Here is a 20,088-nt window from a genome sequence, read left to right as displayed (position 1 = left end):
TATATATACAGTCTGTTCATTTTCTAAATTTATTGTCACTTCCTTTTCAAAATTATCCATAATTTTTAAAATTTTGTCCTTACAATTAAGTGTTACTTTATGTCTGATGAAAAACGGATAACCCAATATAAAATCTGGTTTTAAATTCTTTAAAACATACACAGGTACTTCAAATATACTACCTTGAATCTTAATGTTTATTATTTGGAATCCCTTCACAGTAAAACTTTCATTTCCAGCAAATCCCTTCAGAACTAATGAAGTCATTGGCTTCAATTTAGCAGACGGAAACTTTGCATTAATCCGTTCCCAAACTTTATAATTTAATAAATTTAAGTCACTCCCAGAATCCAAGATGGCCTTTAACTTAATATCGGCAATATGACAATCGAGAGTTGGAGAAGGATATGTCACAATTTCATCAATTTCCTTTTCTTCTTCATTAATAACAAAGCAAATCGATAATTTCAATGGAGGTTCATTTGATTCAAAATTTGTTTTATTCTCAACCGTAACATCTATTCTTTCTTTAATAAGTGTTTCTTCTTTCTCGATAATTTCTCTAACATGTTTCCTATCAGTAAATGTATTTGATGGGGATGATTTCTCTAGGCAGTCGATACCCCCATCACAACCTAACGGTTGCCAGAGACATTTCCCTGATTTGTATTTGAGGTATTAATTTCTTCTGTCTCTCTAGAGGGATTTCCTGACATTGAACTTTGCCTATCTTGATTCGAATTATGGTAAAAGCGAGGAGGATATGAACCTTGAAAATCTCTAACATTACTGGGCATAAATGGCAAAGGAGAAAAGGCATAGTACGGTATATTTTGATTACGAGGAACATTTCTCCAATTCCTAAAATTTCCTATGTAATTATTCCCAACTCTATTATCACTATTACCATTTCTATTTTCTCTGTACCTTCCATAATTATTAATATTCTGATTACTCAAATTAGTTCCATTATTTCCAAATCTAGAGCTTCTTCTGTTAGAAAACCTATTGTTATTATTTCTATTATTGTCACGTGGTGTGTTGTTATTTCGGTGCATGTTACCTGAATTTTCTACATAGTTTTCCTCAGTCTGACACGACATTTCAAGAGTTTTAACCTTATTAAACTTCTTAGGTGTTACTTTTACTCTATGAATATTTGCTTTTTTTCTATGTCCACCGTCTATCAATACAGTATTTGATTTATCAGGAGACTGCCACTCCATAAGAGTGTATGTAAGTTGATTAATGGATTTAGGTTTTGTTAGTTTCAGTAACCTGGATTCTTCGTATGGGAGAGCATCAAGTACCAAATTAATGGCATCAATTTCAGATGGCTTACTAACTATATCGAAATATCGTTCCAATAAATACCACGTATATTCTGTCAAAGATTTGTATTTAGATGGATCATATTTCATAGACTGTAGCTGTTTTAACAATAATCGTTCCATTTGTGGAGAAAAGAACTATTGAGTGAAGTAGTAAATAAAATCTGGATAAGACCTTAATCTGGACTCGATTGATTTAAACCATGACTGGGCTTGTCCTTCTAAGGTATTTGAAATAGCGTATAACTTCATACTGTCATCTAATTTAAAATAATCTAAGCATTGAGTCAGTTTTCGTAAGTAATTTCTTGCAGATTCCTTTTCTATGTTACCTGAAAACTTAGGTAGTTCTCGGAAATCACTCGATAACCTAACACAAGCTTTACCTTGAGATTCATTGTCTACATTAGTTCTATGACTATTAGGCAACCTGATATTTGATAGATAATTATTAGTCGGAATATTAACATTGGTATAATCTCTCATTGGAGAGTTTAAACCTTCATTCGGATACCTATCATTACTACCAAACATCAAATCTGGCAAAACATTAACAAAATCAGAAGGTTGACCATTTTGAATGTCTATGTCGTTAAGAATTTTAGTATGCATAGATGGCGTTACCTTATTAGCTCTAGCGCGCATGGGAATAAATCTAAAGTCTTCATCGTCTCCTTCAGAACCACTACTAGGACCTTCCGAAACAAACAAGTCTTGATTTCGCGTTTCTCTAGAATTTCTGTTGCGCCTAACATGAGTATTAGTGTAAATCACGTGTCTATTTGAATCATTTCTTTCAGAAACAACCCCTTCCTTAGACATGCTAACCTTATCCTCCAATTTAGAAAGCCTATTTTCTAAACTGTTGAATTGTGACACTTCTGAACCAATTCGCCTTTCATGATCATCCAATCTTGTATTGTGCTTATCTAAAATGGTTTGTACCCGTTCTGTAGCTTTTTTCCAGTTCTGATCTATCAGCTTTACATTATTACTAACTTCATTAAATGATTCTACAGTAATTTTCATCTTGTCCAAATCTGAAACGATTTCTTTCACCTTATTTCCAGATCTATCTACATCAGATTTCACAGTATTTAACTCTTCATGCAAAGAAATTATTTCGGCACAAACGCTTGATATTTGAGTATTCAAATTACTAACTTGTTCTGATACCCCTTTTTTAAGTTCAGTAACCTGACCTACTAAATCTGATCGCACACGAACAACCTCTACTTGTACTTCACCAACCTCAGTACGTATTTTAGATAAATCTGTTTTCATTTCATTTATCTGTTTACTATTATTTCCAGCTTCAGAACGTAGCTTAAAAATTTCAGTATGAACATTGGAAATTTCTGTTTGTACTTTAGCTTGTGCCTGGACAATCTGTGCATTGCTTTCCTCTAACTTTGTAAACTTTTGTACAGATGTATCCTTCAATTCTCTCAACTGTTCAGAATTTTTATTTAACATTTCAAACAACCCCATAGATATAAACCATTCTTTCATCTGTTCCAAACCTTGATCTAAATTTACAATGTCCTTTCCTTTCCCCCCATTTCCATTCTGTAGCAAAGTGCTTATATTATCTACTACGGAATTACCACTAACAGTACTAAACTCGGATTCAGTAGGAGATTCTAGTCCACTTCCAGAAACATCAACTGAATCTGTACCATTTTTCTCGTTATCGCTGATAGTGCTTTGATTTTTACACTGTTTACACAGCCATGTAGCATTACCTAATCGATATGGTTCATAATCTTCCACAGTCATTGTGGAACAACTAACATGAAATCCCGCTGAACATTTATCGCAGATTAGTACAGAATCGTCTTTCTTTTGTACACAGCATTTAACGATCATATTGGTTTTATTTCCTTTGCGAGTACGCACCATCTCACAACCGAAATAATAATAATCAAAAATATAACGTCTAGTTTTCTTCAGATAATATTTGCTTATTAAGCAACTATATCACAAAAATAGCTCAACCTACCCTACGAAAAAGAGATAAGACTGAACCTGACACACTACACAATGTTTATCTATTATTGTCTTAGCCTTTTAATTTCACACTTTCTTATCAATTTATTATCGTAATATTAATCACCACGGGCCTCATCAGAAAAGGACAAATAAAATCCTGAAAACTGGGAAAGCCACTCTTTGTAGTTATAAAGGGATAATATTAAACAGTAAAGCAAATAAATAAATGTGATGTGTATTGAAATTAGCTTATTCTAGGTCGCCACTTCGTTTTGTAGCGGTAAAATCTGGAACTACCGAACTACTTCGAAGATATGTTGGAAAATAAAATTCCTTGTATTTAGCTTTATTAGTATTTACGCAATCTGACACTGTAATAAAATCAAAATAATACCAGATTCTTCCAAATCCCTACTGATGAATTTTATGGCCATTAAATACTAACTATTTCTTATATACAAGCTATAGAATTAATTTCAACACTTAAAGAATTTGCTTTTCAACTTTTATTTTATAATTTGCATGTTAGAAAAACAGTGATTATGTTTCATAAAATAGTTCTACATCTGCTGATAGATGTCCCTTTTTAATCAACATAATAGGATGGTTAATATATTTAGTTTCGGTTAATAATATTAAACAGTCAACATGCATGTATCCACCAACACAAATTTACAGATTTCAATTTCCAAATAAAAGAATAAAAATTCATGCTGTTAGTATTCTATCAATTCATACAACATTATACGATTGTGTTACTAATTGAATTACCTATATTTTAGTAGGTATTTTCTACATTTCATTATTAGTACAGGTACTTGTACATGCATTGGTAAAGAAATACTACACACATCTTCAGATTCTTGTACATGCATTTACTGAAGAAATACTACTAGGACAAGACCTGGAAAGTAATTTAATCTAACCTGTGATCGGAATTTCTACATTTTTCTGTACTATATTGAATAAACATGAACAATCGCACTGTAATTTCAAAGTAACATGAGATCAAATATGCAATCCATTTTTACCACTTAATTAATGAAGAATTAGATTTAGTATAGAGCAGGTTCAGATTTACTATATTTCAACTCAGAAAATGATTTTGATTACACATCATATTCTACAATAGCCAAGACTTGTTTATTTACGTAAATTAATTTTTTATACACTAGTCAACATTTCTGAACTTTTAAAATTTTGTTGTAGCTAAGACATTTGTGCAGTGAATCTAGGTATCAGCCATCCCCTTTCGAGGGAGGCGAGCTGAAGTTTCTTAAGTACTGATCATTTTGAAGGCTATGTCACTTGTAAAATATATTCCACTGAAGAATTAAATATCACTTGAATGAGCTAATTATATAGCTAAATCTAGTTTACCTTATTCACAGCTACTACACAAATCCAAATTTCCTTTGATCAGTTCGCAGCCAGTATATTTGTGTATAATTTACTATTTCCACACAAATTTTTATTTAAATACAATCCAGTTTGAACTAAAATCACTTTGTTTAATCCTTTAACTAATTATTGATTCGAAGGCAGCTCAAAACTTGGAAAATTACGTAATTTGCTGCTTACTAAATTATATTGGATCGACCTTTATAAAATTTCAATTTTCTACAAACTCTCGAACACAACTAACTTTACTTTTGCTTTACTATATATCGGAGTTTGGGGTTTACATAGCCGTATCCATGGAAACGTGTATATTATTTCTATAAATATTAAAATTTACAAGGATAACTAATTGCCTCCATATTCGTACGCTCAAATATGCACTACTTAATGACGTATGACGCAAACTAGTCATATAGCATCATTGCAAAATATTTTAAACTAATAACATATAGCAATCCAATAAATAACAACATATAACAAAAACGATTTTACTTTAAAAAAAAAATTTTGAATAATAAATGTAATTGAATTGTGTTTTGTATGATGTTCCCTTTCCTTGAGATTACATGCTATGTTGAATGTATCACTGACTAGTGACACCGAACCTACCGGGCCCGTATGGGCTCGTCATCAACAGCCACTGATACACTCACCAAGCCAATCATCTACGGAAAATAGAACTCAAATTTGGCCCGAAATATAAAGCTTCCAAACTCTCTTCCATCTCGACTCACAGTCCGATATCCAGGCCTGCAGTTCATCATCCACATCCCATCCGGAAATAGGTTGTGAACCACGACTACAGACACAGGACACCGACCTCCGAGTGGAGCTGGCGCTGAGCACAAAGAAGATCTTGATGTTGTCTGTGAAAGCCCTATCTGAATTTAAAAAAAAAAAAATCTTGAAACAGAATTTTGTAAATTTAAAAAAAAAAATCTAAACTGAGATTTTGATCGAAACTGATAAAATGAGAAATTTCTACAGATTCGGTTGTTTTCAACTCGGTCACACTAAGGAAAGTCTTTTCCCTGAATTTCACAGCTATTTCATTTCCCCAGCAAACTTATTCTGTACATACTGCTCTCTGTTTTGATCATGCTTCGCATGCATACCAAAAACATCGACTACATATTTCTATGACTTCTTAAAATTACAAGCTAATTAGATTTTGTATTCGAAAAGAAAGATGCGTTCACGGCTAGTAAGTTTTATTCTTAAACTATTCATGAATGTATTATTGGACAAAATATTCGATAATAAGAAAATATTTACATTGAACTGACATACCCATCTAAATAAAATTTAATAAGATCGATTTCTATACTTTTCAGAGCCGAAACATTCTTTACTTTTGCTCATATTCTCAAAATATTCATATTCTTTAATATTCATTTAATATTCTTGCCTTCTAGAACATTGACATTGTATCGACACGCAAAAACAAACAAAAGGACACAATAGAAATACAATACACTACTGAAAATAATAACTTCACTGCCTACATGTTGTGGTTAGCTTATTTCACTCTTGTATATATATTCTTTGGTGCTTACACTCCTCTGTGCATCGAGATTGTGGCCGGCGTAGAGGATTTACGCTCTTCGCGACCTCTTTTCAGCTCGGACCCACTTGACAATCTAGCACAGGCAAAACATTCATGTACATATTGACATACTTAAACCTAAAGCCCTACTCTAACTATACTAACTTAAAATAAACAAGCATGTATATATAAAAAAAAAAAAAAATCACACATCTATTTCATAAAGCACCATACTTATTTTGCATTTATATTTTGTTTTGTTTCGCTACCACATTCATACCGAAGACGCAGTGGTCATTTTTGCATCAGTGTCGCTCTGAATATATATTGAGTTTCTTAAAAAAGAAGGAAAAGATATTTACTAGTAATTAACAAAAATTGCAATTTTCTAACTTGATGGGTATCAGATTTTTAAAATATTACGTAGGTTTAGCCTATTGATGAAAGTTTTCAGTTACCGGTACGCAAAATGCATGTACCCTTGCACTTGACAGTAGCCGTGAATCTGACACTTGATTACATCTTCAACATTCGTAATCATTCTATTTCAAAAAACCAAAGAAAACATGCCAAAATAAATAAAGGTTGAATTTTGAGCAGAGTTACCGAAAATGAATAATTTCTAGATTTTGGGGAATCTAAAACATCTTTTCATCACTGGGGAAAATGTGTGTGTGGTACACACATTTTTCTTGAGATTACAACAATCGCTCTGTGCTGAGATTCTAGCTTTCGTTTCCCCCCCCCCCCCCCCCATCGAATGAAAACACGATGTCACATTGCCTGAATCTACATGTGTGCGGCGTTGAGGGAAACTTTACGAACTTAATGCTTCATATTACGAATATTACACGTACACCAGAAAATATATTCACACATGTTTGTTAGAACAAGGAAATTTTGACGCCAAATACCTGGATTGAGTTTCACTTTCACTATTCCTTACTTACTTGAATCCTCTTCTTACACAGACTGAACGGATATATTAATAACAAAAAAAAGTTCCTGACGACTTTTCCACTCGAGATTCCTGGGAAACTCGTAAAACGTGGTCTCAAAACAGTTTTAGGATACTAACTCCTACAGCACCTATCCAGGAAAAAGCATCGAGCGTGGCTTGACTTCTTCTTCCTCGATGTCTGCACCACTACTCAACGTTCTCTCTCCTTCACCGTCTCCTCTGGCTTCTCTTAGGTTCTCTGGCTGATCGAGAACGCAAAATTTGCTAAGGAGCTCATTCCATAACACTAGACATCTACAGGCTAGTATCCATTATGTTATACCAAATCACTTCACAATTGGACTATTTCTGGATTAATAATCTGTTGAAAACACCAAACACCGTACGTTTATCTCTGATGACAATTTCCAATATTCGCCAGAACAAAAAATTTAACACAATTTAACGTGATCGCAAATTACTCCACTTTTCTGCAGACGCTAAACACTGCACGTCTGACTCTTGAAATGGCTGACGCCGTAAGACAAAGAGTTACAAGAAGATGATCCCTAATTGGAAGATAATCATGACGTAATGATCGGATGATAGGCTTCTGTGTGAAGATCAAAGAAAACCGAAATCTCAGCCGCAGCTGTGATTGTGGATTATCCAATCAAATAAATTTCCTTCGAAACAAAGAGATGCACCAAGAAGGGATTATGGCTGACTTTATTAATTTGGAATTTTGAAGAAGATTTTACGAAATAAAATTTTTAGCTTTCTTGTGAAGATTCCCTATGCCGAAATATGAATAGAAATGAACTGAAAACCATTGAAAAAGCTGAAATATACACTTATTTGTCTAAAATAATAATATATTCATGGATAAATGCGTAAAATATATAGAATATAATTAATAATCATGTAATCTTCATATAACATCTATCGAAACGCTCTGTTGTACTAAAATTACGCAAAATTCTCGATCTACGGTTTTCTACTATAAAATAAAAGTTTCTCTTAACATTCTAAATAAATTTTAAAATTTTCCTACCAACATACAAGGTGCTCAAAAGCATCGGGCCATGTTACCTTATGCTGAGCATAAGGTAACATCCTCCGGGAGCTTCGGAGAAAAAAAAAAAATCTGAAGTTATGAGTTCTTCTTAAGTTGGTTTTTTTTTTTTTTTTTTTTACTACTAAATTACTAGAGACTATACAAGATAAAACATCCTTCTTTTTTTCTCTCTCTCAATTCTAATTACAACTATACATTCTAATCAATCCTAACCTAACCTTAACCTATAAACTAAGTTTTTTTTTTTTTTTTTTTCATCCTTCTAATAATTCCTTTCTTTTCTCTTCTGAGCAGCGAAACAGTTTCAGATTGTCAAAACTCTGAACTCCTATGTTTTCTCCCTGCAGAGTCTGCAATCTCGCCGAATTTCGAGATAAAGATACCACTTTGTAAGGTCCGACGTATGTGTGCATAAATTTAGCAAACACCTTTTTGGGTATTGACGATATATGATGAGTTTTCACCATCACCAAAGAACCTTCTGTGACGATGTCTTGCTGTTTCCGCAGCTTTCTCTCCTTCTTCGGTTCTGCTGCCGGAACAGAAACTACAAATTTCTTGTCTTCAGTTACTTGCACCGTCTCTTTGGGCCAAATGAAGTTTTCTTTGAAGCTCTTGGATGCTGAATACGTTAGGAAACGCTCCGCTGGAGTACATCCGAGAGCATCACACCAAGAGTGATTGCACAAATCTTGGGCTGCTTTTAGAAAATTACTCCATTTGGACTGGTTGTCACTGCAATACAGGCGGAGAATGCGATGAAGGTCACGATGTCTGCGTTCGATAATGCCATGAGAAGCCGGATGGTATGGCGTGGTAAGTATATGTTTTATCCGGTGTTTTTGACAAAACTCTTTCCAGACGCCCGATAAGAACTGCGGACCTTGGTCACTCACCAAATACTTCGGGTATGGTAGCTGATAATAATATCTCTTTTCAAGGACCGCCACAATCTCTCTTGTGTGTGCCGTCCGAAGAGGGAAGAAACACACAAAACGACTGTAGACGTCCAGGATGGACAAGATATATTTATATCCCTGGCTCTTAGGAAGAGGCCCGACCAGGTCGAGGCATTGCTTCTCAAAGGAAGAAAACGCCTCAACATGACAGGGCTCCTTTCTAATCACCCTGTAGGAGTATTTGGTTCGTGCACAAAGAAGGCACTCTTGAATATACTTTGTAAAAGTCTCACGCATACCTCTCCAATGGAACATGGCCTTAGCGAACGACAAACATCGCTTCACTCCAAAATGGCCTTTGTTGTGAATTGCCGAAACAATATTTTTCACTGAGCTGGAAGGAATGACCAGCAACCAAACAGAATTTTGAGAATTTCTGACATAAACTAAATTATTCTCCACACGTACCCTAGTATTGTTTTGACAACCCTTCCAAATGGCATGTAGTTTTCTACAATACGGATCTTTCCGCTGTTCTCGCTTCAGTTCCGTGACATTCAAGAAGTCCGTGTCCTCCGCGGTCAAGAAATTTACAAAATGATCCTCTTCTGCCTGAGGAATCTCTGGAGGATAGCGACTCAACAGGTCTGCGATTTCATTGTCCGTGCCTTTGATGTGAATGAACTGAAGATCAAAGCGTTGCAGTTTAAGCAGAAGACGAGTTGTTCGAGCATCCAGGTTCTTTAAACTGAAAGCATACGTGACTGCAGCATTGTCACAGTGGACCGTAGTCCGACGACCTAATATGAAGTATGAAAATTTCTCGCAGAGGAAAAGAACTGCAGCTAATTCCAACTGGAACACTGACAACGAGGCCTCGTGCGGTTTTATTCGCCGACTCGCATACGCAATAACCTCCGGATCATCCTGTCCCGGGGGATATTGCGCCACATAGCCGGCCAACGACTCCGCAGATGCATCGCTGTACAAATGAAAATCAAGATTGAAGTCCGGTTGCGCAAGTGCGGGAGGACTACTTAAAAGTTCTCTCAACTGATCGAATTTTTCCAGTAACTCCGGAGAGTATTCAATCTTTCGATCCTTTTTCAGAAGATCATAAAATGGAGCTGTTAACCCCGCAAAGTCAGGAAAATGTCGCTTTCGCCATCCCACGAGACCAAGAAATCTTCGTAAAGCTTTCTTAGTCCGCGGCAGAGGAAAGTGACGGATGGCCTCGTTACTTTTGGGATTAATTTCGACTGAAGATCCTGAAATTATGTGGCCAAGAAAAGGAATTTGTGATTGAAGGAAATTACACTTTTGAAAATTGAGCGAAAGATTTGCCGAACGAAGAGTTTCAAAGACCTTTTCCAAATGCTGAAAGTGTTCGTCAATAGATGATGAAAAACAAAGGACGTCATCCAGGTACACAATGAGAAAGTTTTTGAAAGGTTCTAAGCCGAAAAAAGTATACATGATTGACTGGAAAACTGCTGGAGATGATTTCAAACCCATGGTTAGACGTGTCATTTGATACTGACGACCTTTGTAAATGAAACTGACGTATTTGTAAGAGTCTGGATGGATCGGGACACTGTGATATGACTGCGTACAGTCCAATGAGGTGAAAATGGTTGCACCACTGACTCGCGCGATTAGATCGGAGATCGGTTCGACTTGAATCTTTGGTGCAATCACACGCTCATTGATACCACGCAAATCAACTACAGGCCTTAGCTCTCCAGACGCCTTACGCACAATATGAACAGGGCATCTGTAAGGTGAAGGACCTTCTATGATGATTCCGAGTTTCAACCATTTGTCCAGCACTTGCTCAAATTCTTTCTGGAGGTGAACAGGTACAGGATACAACTTTCCTACCACGGGAACGTCGTCTGAAAGCTGTATTCTATACGGCTCAACCTTCACGACTCTTGGATTCTCTGTAAAAAGACAACGAAACCTGATCAACAAAGAAAATAAACGATTCCTAGAATCCGAATCCAAATCAGTTCTCTGAGAAACAAAATTTTGAATGTCTTCTTTCGAAATAGCTGGTTGGTACAAAGAGTCTTCCTCTTCATCTGATGATACTTCCGCAACTGTGACTCGACAACAATGCTGCTTTTCCATGTTGATGGAGATGGTCTGACCAGAATCAGTCTCAAGAGAGACTTCTTTCGTTTTACAATTTAGAAGAACATGATACCGAATAAAAAAGGGAAAACCTAGAATGCAATCTGTTTTCAATTTCTGAATCACATATACCGGAACCTCGAAAACGTAACCTTGAATCGTGAAATTTAGAATCTGAAAACCCTTGACTTGAAAAGATTCGTCTCCTGCGAAACCTCGTAATGAAATGTTGGATTTTGGACGAAGTTTAGCTGACGGATAAATCTCCTTGATCCTCCTCCAAACGTCTCCAGACAACAAATTCGTGTCCGCTCCAGAATCCAGAATGCAAACTAGAGTTAAACTTCCAACTGAACAACTTAACGTGGGCGAAGGATACGTTAGAAGGATACCCTTTTCCGCATTGGAGTCACACTCCTTCTCGTCGATCACGAAACGAATCGAGAACAGAGGCGTGCCCAATTTTGTTTCCCGATTTTCGGAATCTGCCAAAACATTGAATTTTGAATTTGGAAGGTTAGAATTAAAATCGAACGAGGTTGTTACCAAATTGGAATTTTGACTACTCGCGAACCGATCTTGTTCTTTCTGGGGAGTTGAGGAATCCACATCGCAGTCCACACTCTCCCCTAATGAGGGCTGCGGTATGCATTTCCCAAACTATTCCCGTTCGTTTCTGGTGGCTGAGCCATCGTAGGTACGAATGTCGTATATTGCGGAGGCCATCCGGTGGACATCGCCATGTTCACTCCCGGGGAAGAAGTGGACGTGGGAGCCGCCACTCCCCCTCCAGGAAGTAAATTCGGCGCGTATCCCGGATAGGCTTGCGCTCCTGCTGAGTTCATCGCGTTTGGCGCGCATGTCTGAGATGTACCCCGCGGATACCCATAACTCATCGCTGCTGGATAGTAGCGTTGGTTGTACCCATACGGAGCATTCCGATTTCCATTACCATCTCTTACCCAATTCGGTCTTCCTTGATTGGGCCATGGTCTTCGAGACTGAAAATTCCTTCTTCGACCCCGGTTTCCGGAAAATCGGTCCTCTCCTTTGCCATTGGAACTTCCTTCCTTCCTCTTGCTTTCGTCTTCCTCCGTCTGAGACGAAGTATCTTTGGTGGTTTGTTTCCCTGACCTTTCTGTCTTTTTGACGACTTTCGCCTGACGTACCTGAAAGCGTCTAAACTTCTTATCCGTGACCGGTTCACTAGGCTCCGAATGTCCCTCTATCTCAGCTATTTTCACCATAAGGTGTTGAATGTTCTTTGGCTCAACAGCCCTCAACAACTTGGCATCACCAGCTGGTAAGCAATCCAAGACTATCTCAATCAGTTCGGTTTCATCCGGGTGTTGTGCCACAGCATAATATTCTGCTACAATTTTCCACGCAAAGTCCGTTAATCGGCTGTACTCCGCTCGATCGTATTTCATTCCCTGAATGAACTTCTTTTGCAACCTTTCCATTCTCGCCGAAAAATAGTGTTCTCGGAACAGACGCACAAAATCCGCATAACTATTAATGTCTTGACATACAGTCTGGAACCATGTCTTGGCCCCAGCTGTTAAGCAACAAGGTACCAAGGTTAGACGTTCGTGTTCTGATGCCGAAATTACCTTAAAAGTTTGTTCCAAATTTTCTAGAAATGTTCTAGCCAAACCGTATTCACCAGAAAATGTAGGTAAGTGATTTAGTTCAGAAAGTCTTAAATTTAGAGTTCGCTTGCCAATGCCTTCCTCGCTTCTACTGGGGTTCACGGGAGAATTGTGGCCAACGACGGGGCTCTTTGCACCCAAGTGATTTTGACCGAAAATGGAATAGTGTTGGTAATTTTGTCCAGAAATTAAGTTGTCTGGCATTGATACCACCGCGTGACCACATATTCCCTCCTGAACTCCAGCACACGAAGGAGTCATGTCTGCTACATTACTAGAGGACACCACATGGTTCAACCGACAACTAGGATTGGAAAATCCTGACACCTGAGGTGAAACTAGCAATGGATTCGACCTCCTGGACAACGCCTGACAACCTATTGTCTCAACACAGGACGTATGTGACTTGTTTAAGTTCAACGTACGTGTAGATAATTCAAAGGGAAGGACATTTGTGCCATGAATGTTGGTCGGCTGACAGACAGAGACAGTCACCGTGGGAATAGTACGAGTCTCCCCAACCGAAGAGACCGGTACATCCACTTGGATGTCTGACTCGGTCCCGTCAGACTCGATTCCATCACCGACAACAAAGTCTCGCGCTCGTTTACGACTACACCGTTTATCTTTTCTTTGGTTTTGTTTTCCCTCTAACGTTTGAATCCTGGCTTCAAGTGCCTGACACGACCTTTGGGTACTGAGTTCGAGATGTGAGAACTCCTTAGTCAAGTCGTCACATCGTCGATTCTGCGCTTCAACCGATAACCGGAGACCTTCCTCAACGGCATCTACCCGCGCGTCTATTTTATTCTGATAGTTCCCAACAGAGGTATATAAATCGCGAACTTCTGACCTAACAGCCTCTACGTCTTCGTTCACATGGGCTACTTTTTCATTAATTGTTTGTAACAATTCAAATTTTACATTATCGAATTTTTCATTCATTGCCTGAAAGTTATTATGTATGTCCTGAAATTTACTGTCAACTTGATTGCTCATCGCCTGAAAATTACTATTAACATCCTGAAATTTACTGCTAATATCCTGAAATTTATTGTCCACCTTTTCGAATTTTTCATTTAGGGTTACAGTTAAAGTTTGACTGAAGCGTTCCATCATGGCCGCAAAGTCCGTTAATTGCACATTTGGACCGGAAGCTACGTTTCCTCGACTTCCTTCCTCCTTATCAGAATCATTCGGGCTACCCCGCGTTACACGTTCGCCTTCATCACTCTCAGTTTCCGGAGATTTCGGCAGTGGCAACACTGTCACCTGCTTCGCCAGGCAAGGCTTACATAACCACGGCTCACTGCTTTTGTCTAACTCCTGCACTTGTTCCTCTGACAAACCATAACACTGGGCATGTACCCATCTAAAACAACTGTCACAATAAACACTAAACCCTGCAATTTCATCAGAACAGCATATGTATTCACTCGGATGACGAGATTCGTTACTTGATCTGCTGCCCACAGACATTTCCACTTTCATGAAGTTTGTTTCCCACAACATCACGCACATACAGATTCAGAAGTGACCATGTTTCATTCAATGTAGCGATTGTCGTAATGATCCCCATTACAAATACTCTGCTGTGATTGTTTGTTTTCCTTAGCGCTCGCGTAGGATTGAAATAACAGAAATCCTGGATAAGGGTCGCCATTTTTACTTTAAAAAAAAAAATTTTTGAATAATAAATGTAATTGAATTGTGTTTTGTATGATGTTCCCTTTCCTTGAGATTACATGCTATGTTGAATGTATCACTGACTAGTGACACCGAACCTACCGGGCCCGTATGGGCTCGTCATCAACAGCCACTGATACACTCACCAAGCCAATCATCTACGGAAAATAGAACTCAAATTTGGCCCGAAATATAAAGCTTCCAAACTCTCTTCCATCTCGACTCACAGTCCGATATCCAGGCCTGCAGTTCATCATCCACATCCCATCCGGAAATAGGTTGTGAACCACGACTACAGACACAGGACACCGACCTCCGAGTGGAGCTGGCGCTGAGCACAAAGAAGATCTTGATGTTGTCTGTGAAAGCCCTATCTGAATTAAAAAAAAAAAAAATCTTGAAACAGAATTTTGTAAATTAAAAAAAAAAAATCTAAACTGAGATTTTGATCGAAACTGATAAAATGAGAAATTTCTACAGATTCGGTTGTTTTCAACTCGGTCACACTAAGGAAAGTCTTTTCCCTGAATTTCACAGCTATTTCATTTCCCCAGCAAACTTATTCTGTACATACTGCTCTCTGTTTTGATCATGCTTCGCATGCATACCTAAAACATCGACTACATATTTCTATGACTTCTTAAAATTACAAGCTAATTAGATTTTGTATTCGAAAAGAAAGATGCGTTCACGGCTAGTAAGTTTTATTCTTAAACTATTCATGAATGTATTATTGGACAAAATATTCGATAATAAGAAAATATTTACATTGAACTGACATACCCATCTAAATAAAATTTAATAAGATCGATTTCTATACTTTTCAGAGCCGAAACATTCTTTACTTTTGCTCATATTCTCAAAATATTCATATTCTTTAATATTCATTTAATATTCTTGCCTTCTAGAACATTGACAGTGTATCGACACGCAAAAACAAACAAAAGGACACAATAGAAATACAATACACTACTGAAAATAATAACTTCACTGCCTACATGTTGTGGTTAGCTTATTTCACTCTTGTATATATATTCTTTGGTGCTTACACTCCTCTGTGCATCGAGATTGTGGCCGGCGTAGAGGATTTACGCTCTTCGCGACCTCTTTTCAGCTCGGACCCACTTGACAATCTAGCACAGGCAAAACATTCATGTACATATTGACATACTTAAACCTAAAGCCCTACTCTAACTATACTAACTTAACCTAAACAGGCATGTATATAAAAAAAAAAAAAATCACACATCTATTTCATAAAGCACCATACTTATTTTGCATTTATATTTTGTTTTGTTTCGCTACCACATTCATACCGAAGACGCAGTGGTCATTTTTGCATCAGTGTCGCTCTGAATATATATTGAGTTTCTTAAAAAAGAAGGAAAAGATATTTACTAGTAATTAACAAAAATTGCAATTTCTAACTTGATGGGTATCAGATTTTTAAAATATTACGTAGGTTTAGCCTATTGATGAAAGTTTTCAGTTACCGGTACGCAAAATGCATGTACCCTTGCACTTGACAGTAGCCGTGAATCTGACACTTGATTACATCTTCAACATTCGTAATCATTCTATTTCAAAAAACCAAAGAAAACATGCCAAAATAAATAAAGGTTGAATTTTGAGCAGAGTTACCGAAAATGAATAATTTCTAGATTTTGGGGAATCTAAAACATCTTTTCATCACTGGGGAAAATGTGTGTGTGGTACACACATTTTTCTTGAGATTACAACAATCGCTCTGTGCTGAGATTCTAGCTTTCGTTTCCCCCCCCCCCCCCCATCGAATGAAAACACGATGTCACATTGCCTGAATCTACATGTGTGCGGCGTTGAGGGAAACTTTACGAACTTAATGCTTCATATTACGAATATTACACGTACACCAGAAAATATATTCACACATGTTTGTTAGAACAAGGAAATTTTGACGCCAAATACCTGGATTGAGTTTCACTTTCACTATTCCTTACTTACTTGAATCCTCTTCTTACACAGACTGAACGGATATATTAATAACAAAAAAAAGTTCCTGACGACTTTTCCACTCGAGATTCCTGGGAAACTCGTAAAACGTGGTCTCAAAACAGTTTTAGGATACTAACTCCTACAGCACCTATCCAGGAAAAAGCATCGAGCGTGGCTTGACTTCTTCTTCCTCGATGTCTGCACCACTACTCAACGTTCTCTCTCCTTCACCGTCTCCTCTGGCTTCTCTTAGGTTCTCTGGCTGATCGAGAACGCAAAATTTGCTAAGGAGCTCATTCCATAACACTAGACATCTACAGGCTAGTATCCATTATGTTATACCAAATCACTTCACAATTGGACTATTTCTGGATTAATAATCTGTTGAAAACACCAAACACCGTACGTTTATCTCTGATGACAATTTCCAATATTCGCCAGAACAAAAAATTTAACACAATTTAACGTGATCGCAAATTACTCCACTTTTCTGCAGACGCTAAACACTGCACGTCTGACTCTTGAAATGGCTGACGCCGTAAGACAAAGAGTTACAAGAAGATGATCCCTAATTGGAAGATAATCATGACGTAATGATCGGATGATAGGCTTCTGTGTGAAGATCAAAGAAAACCGAAATCTCAGCCGCAGCTGTGATTGTGGATTATCCAATCAAATAAATTTCCTTCGAAACAAAGAGATGCACCAAGAAGGGATTATGGCTGACTTTATTAATTTGGAATTTTGAAGAAGATTTTACGAAATAAAATTTTTAGCTTTCTTGTGAAGATTCCCTATGCCGAAATATGAATAGAAATGAACTGAAAACCATTGAAAAAGCTGAAATATACACTTATTTGTCTAAAATAATAATATATTCATGGATAAATGCGTAAAATATATAGAATATAATTAATAATCATGTAATCTTCATATAACATCTATCGAAACGCTCTGTTGTACTAAAATTACGCAAAATTCTCGATCTACGGTTTTCTACTATAAAATAAAAGTTTCTCTTAACATTCTAAATAAATTTTAAAATTTTCCTACCAACATACAAGGTGCTCAAAAGCATCGGGCCATGTTACGTTATGCTGAGCATAAGGTAACAACGAAATAAACTACAAAAATAACGAAAATATATTTTGGTGAATAAATTCAAAATTTGATTCGCCACAATGATACGCTCCAGTTTGTCTTTATGTTTTCGAAAAGTTGGACTGATCTTGGGGTAGGGAAGAGGAGAGTACAGTATGGACCCACTCTGTGAAAATTATCCCAATGGCACTTCTCGTGTCAACGTAATTGAAACGTTTGTTGTAAAGTTGACTCAAGGCCTGTTTTGCAACATGTTAGTTCCAATAGTTACATTGGCAACATTCTAGAAGACAGGTCCCCCTTCCTATTGAGTTGTAATAAAGACAGAAAACAACGTGCCTTGCGCGGCTCCAACCAGTCTTCACTCGATAACACTCGCTCGGCAATACTATGTGAATTAAATATTAAACTTTGGTACAGAAAGGAACCAACTAGCTGCTAACATATGGGAGGAACCTGTATTCTAGAGCCTTCCCGCTATATGTTCTAATATTAACTACTGTACCTTATATCAACACACGGTGCTAGTATAGTGTAGTTGACGGGTTAACTGCTCTAGCGCCAAACTAATCATTAAAAAAAAAAAAAAAAAAAAAAAATACTTCTCGATTTTTTTGAGGTCCGCAGATACAGTAGTAATGCTCTAGTTGACGCGCATGCTTCCTTCGGACGTACTTCCGAGTTAGTCAACCAGCTTAGCCCTGCCCTGTCAAGGTTAGATAGCATTCATAATTATTTGTGGTCACCTAGCACAGGTTGGTCGGTTTCTTGGATTGCAGTTTTTGCAGTATATGTCCGGACACAATATTTATATGTAAATCGTGAAAGAATTGTAATGCTTGGGTTAACTTTGGAATTTATTCCGAAGTTGGGCGTCCGCTTTCGCCACGTTTTTTCGCTGTTATCTCCTTTCCACGTTTTCTGCAATTTGTTATTACGTTAATTAATCCGTGCTCTTCACAAAGTTTTAAAAGATTTTGCTCGTTATCAACGTATTGCTTCACAAATGTTAAAACTGTTAGTTCATGGCCGTTGTACATTCGCCATGTTGATAACATAAATACTCGTTACTTTCCCACAATGCAACTGTCGGCAACCTTGCGCCAAGTAGTTCCCTCCGTTCGGCGTGTAGTCCCATGTTTATAACCGCTTATATATAACAAATAAACAGATTTTTCGAGACCCTTAAATAGTATCAAGCACACAAACAATCAAACTATCCATATCTTTTCTGTAAATTTTAAAAATTTTGCTGGAAACGGATGCCCAACTTTGGAACTTAACCCTTAACTTTTCAACGCCCACTCCACCAGATATACTCTCAAAAACGAGAAATTACACACTAATAATTTTACGAAAATGGATCAAAACTTACTTAACCTTAAGCTTACCCGTTCCTAACCCCTACCCTACTTATTTATATCTTACCCTACCCTACTCTACTATATTTTTTAAAAGGGCCCTACTTATCGATGCACAGCTAGAGTGTGTATTGTAAATTTACCCGAAAAGACTAATAATGGAGAAAGTGGAACTAAGCAATATGAGTTGTACCTAATTTATTTCCAAATTTATCACCTGAAAATTCCTCATATATTAAAATTATTTCCGTATCAACAAAAGGCTTTTCTTACGACAGAGGCGTGATCAAATAAGATAAAAGAACACAGAAAAATTCTGTCATAGTTACTCCCAATGACGAACACTCGCTTTCTGATTCATATTTACACAACATGCTTTTAGAAACTAAAGTTTCCTTCATCCTAACACGCGCCAGTTTCACTGAGATACGACGTAAATTGTTTATTTACATACAAAAACCACCTACTGTTAATCCTAATTCTTGTTCCCAATTTCCTAGCAATTCTACTTGATGACTTATTCACACTTACAGAGCTAATTGAATTTGAACAACATATTCCACTAAACTTCACACATAATAATAAATACTGCAGATCCTAAACAATTTGTCACTTAATATCTTACTGCGCAGTGCAAATTCGTTACATATAAAGTCAGAACTACATATTTTATACTAAAATACGCAAAAATATATTTATTTTATACAATATTTTTTACTCAATAACATATCACACTAAAACTTACCAATAATAAAAATTACAGCAGGTACAGAACGCTAACTGTCAAATGCTATTCAATTTCACAAAACGAGCAGACAAGAGGTTTCTTACCGTTATTCTGTTGTCTTTCTTTCTAAATTAAATGAAACAAATTATTATAACGGTCGCAGCTTTAGAGACATGTCAACAAAATCACTAAAAATTGTTTTATGGGAAATTGATTATAAAACGATAATTGATTAAAAATATGCAGCAAAATTGCGAAAGTAAG

General features: G+C 36.9%; 1 protein-coding gene across 3 annotated transcripts in view; it reads right to left on the bottom strand.

Moving 5' to 3' along the window:
* LOC145673093 (uncharacterized) overlaps positions 1-19,956 on the bottom strand; it is a 126,641-nt gene extending 106,685 nt beyond the window's left edge. The window contains exon 1 of one of the 3 annotated variants that reach the window (XM_081742450.1): positions 19,843-19,956. The gene's annotated coding sequence lies outside the window, so the exon portion shown is untranslated. Of the gene's footprint in view, positions 1-19,564; positions 19,584-19,628; positions 19,694-19,842 lie in introns of those variants that run through there. The other 2 variants (XM_081742451.1, XM_081742452.1) reach the window with 2 other exon arrangements.
* Between the last annotated feature and the right edge of the window lie 132 nt (positions 19,957-20,088).

Source organism: Thermobia domestica, chromosome 16 (assembly GCF_964235325.1).
Source record: "Thermobia domestica chromosome 16, izTheDome1.hap1.1, whole genome shotgun sequence".
In the NCBI taxonomy this organism is placed as follows: domain Eukaryota; kingdom Metazoa; phylum Arthropoda; class Insecta; order Zygentoma; family Lepismatidae; genus Thermobia; species Thermobia domestica.
The sequence above is the reverse complement of the archived record's forward strand: the minus strand, read 5'-3'. Positions and strand labels throughout refer to the sequence as shown.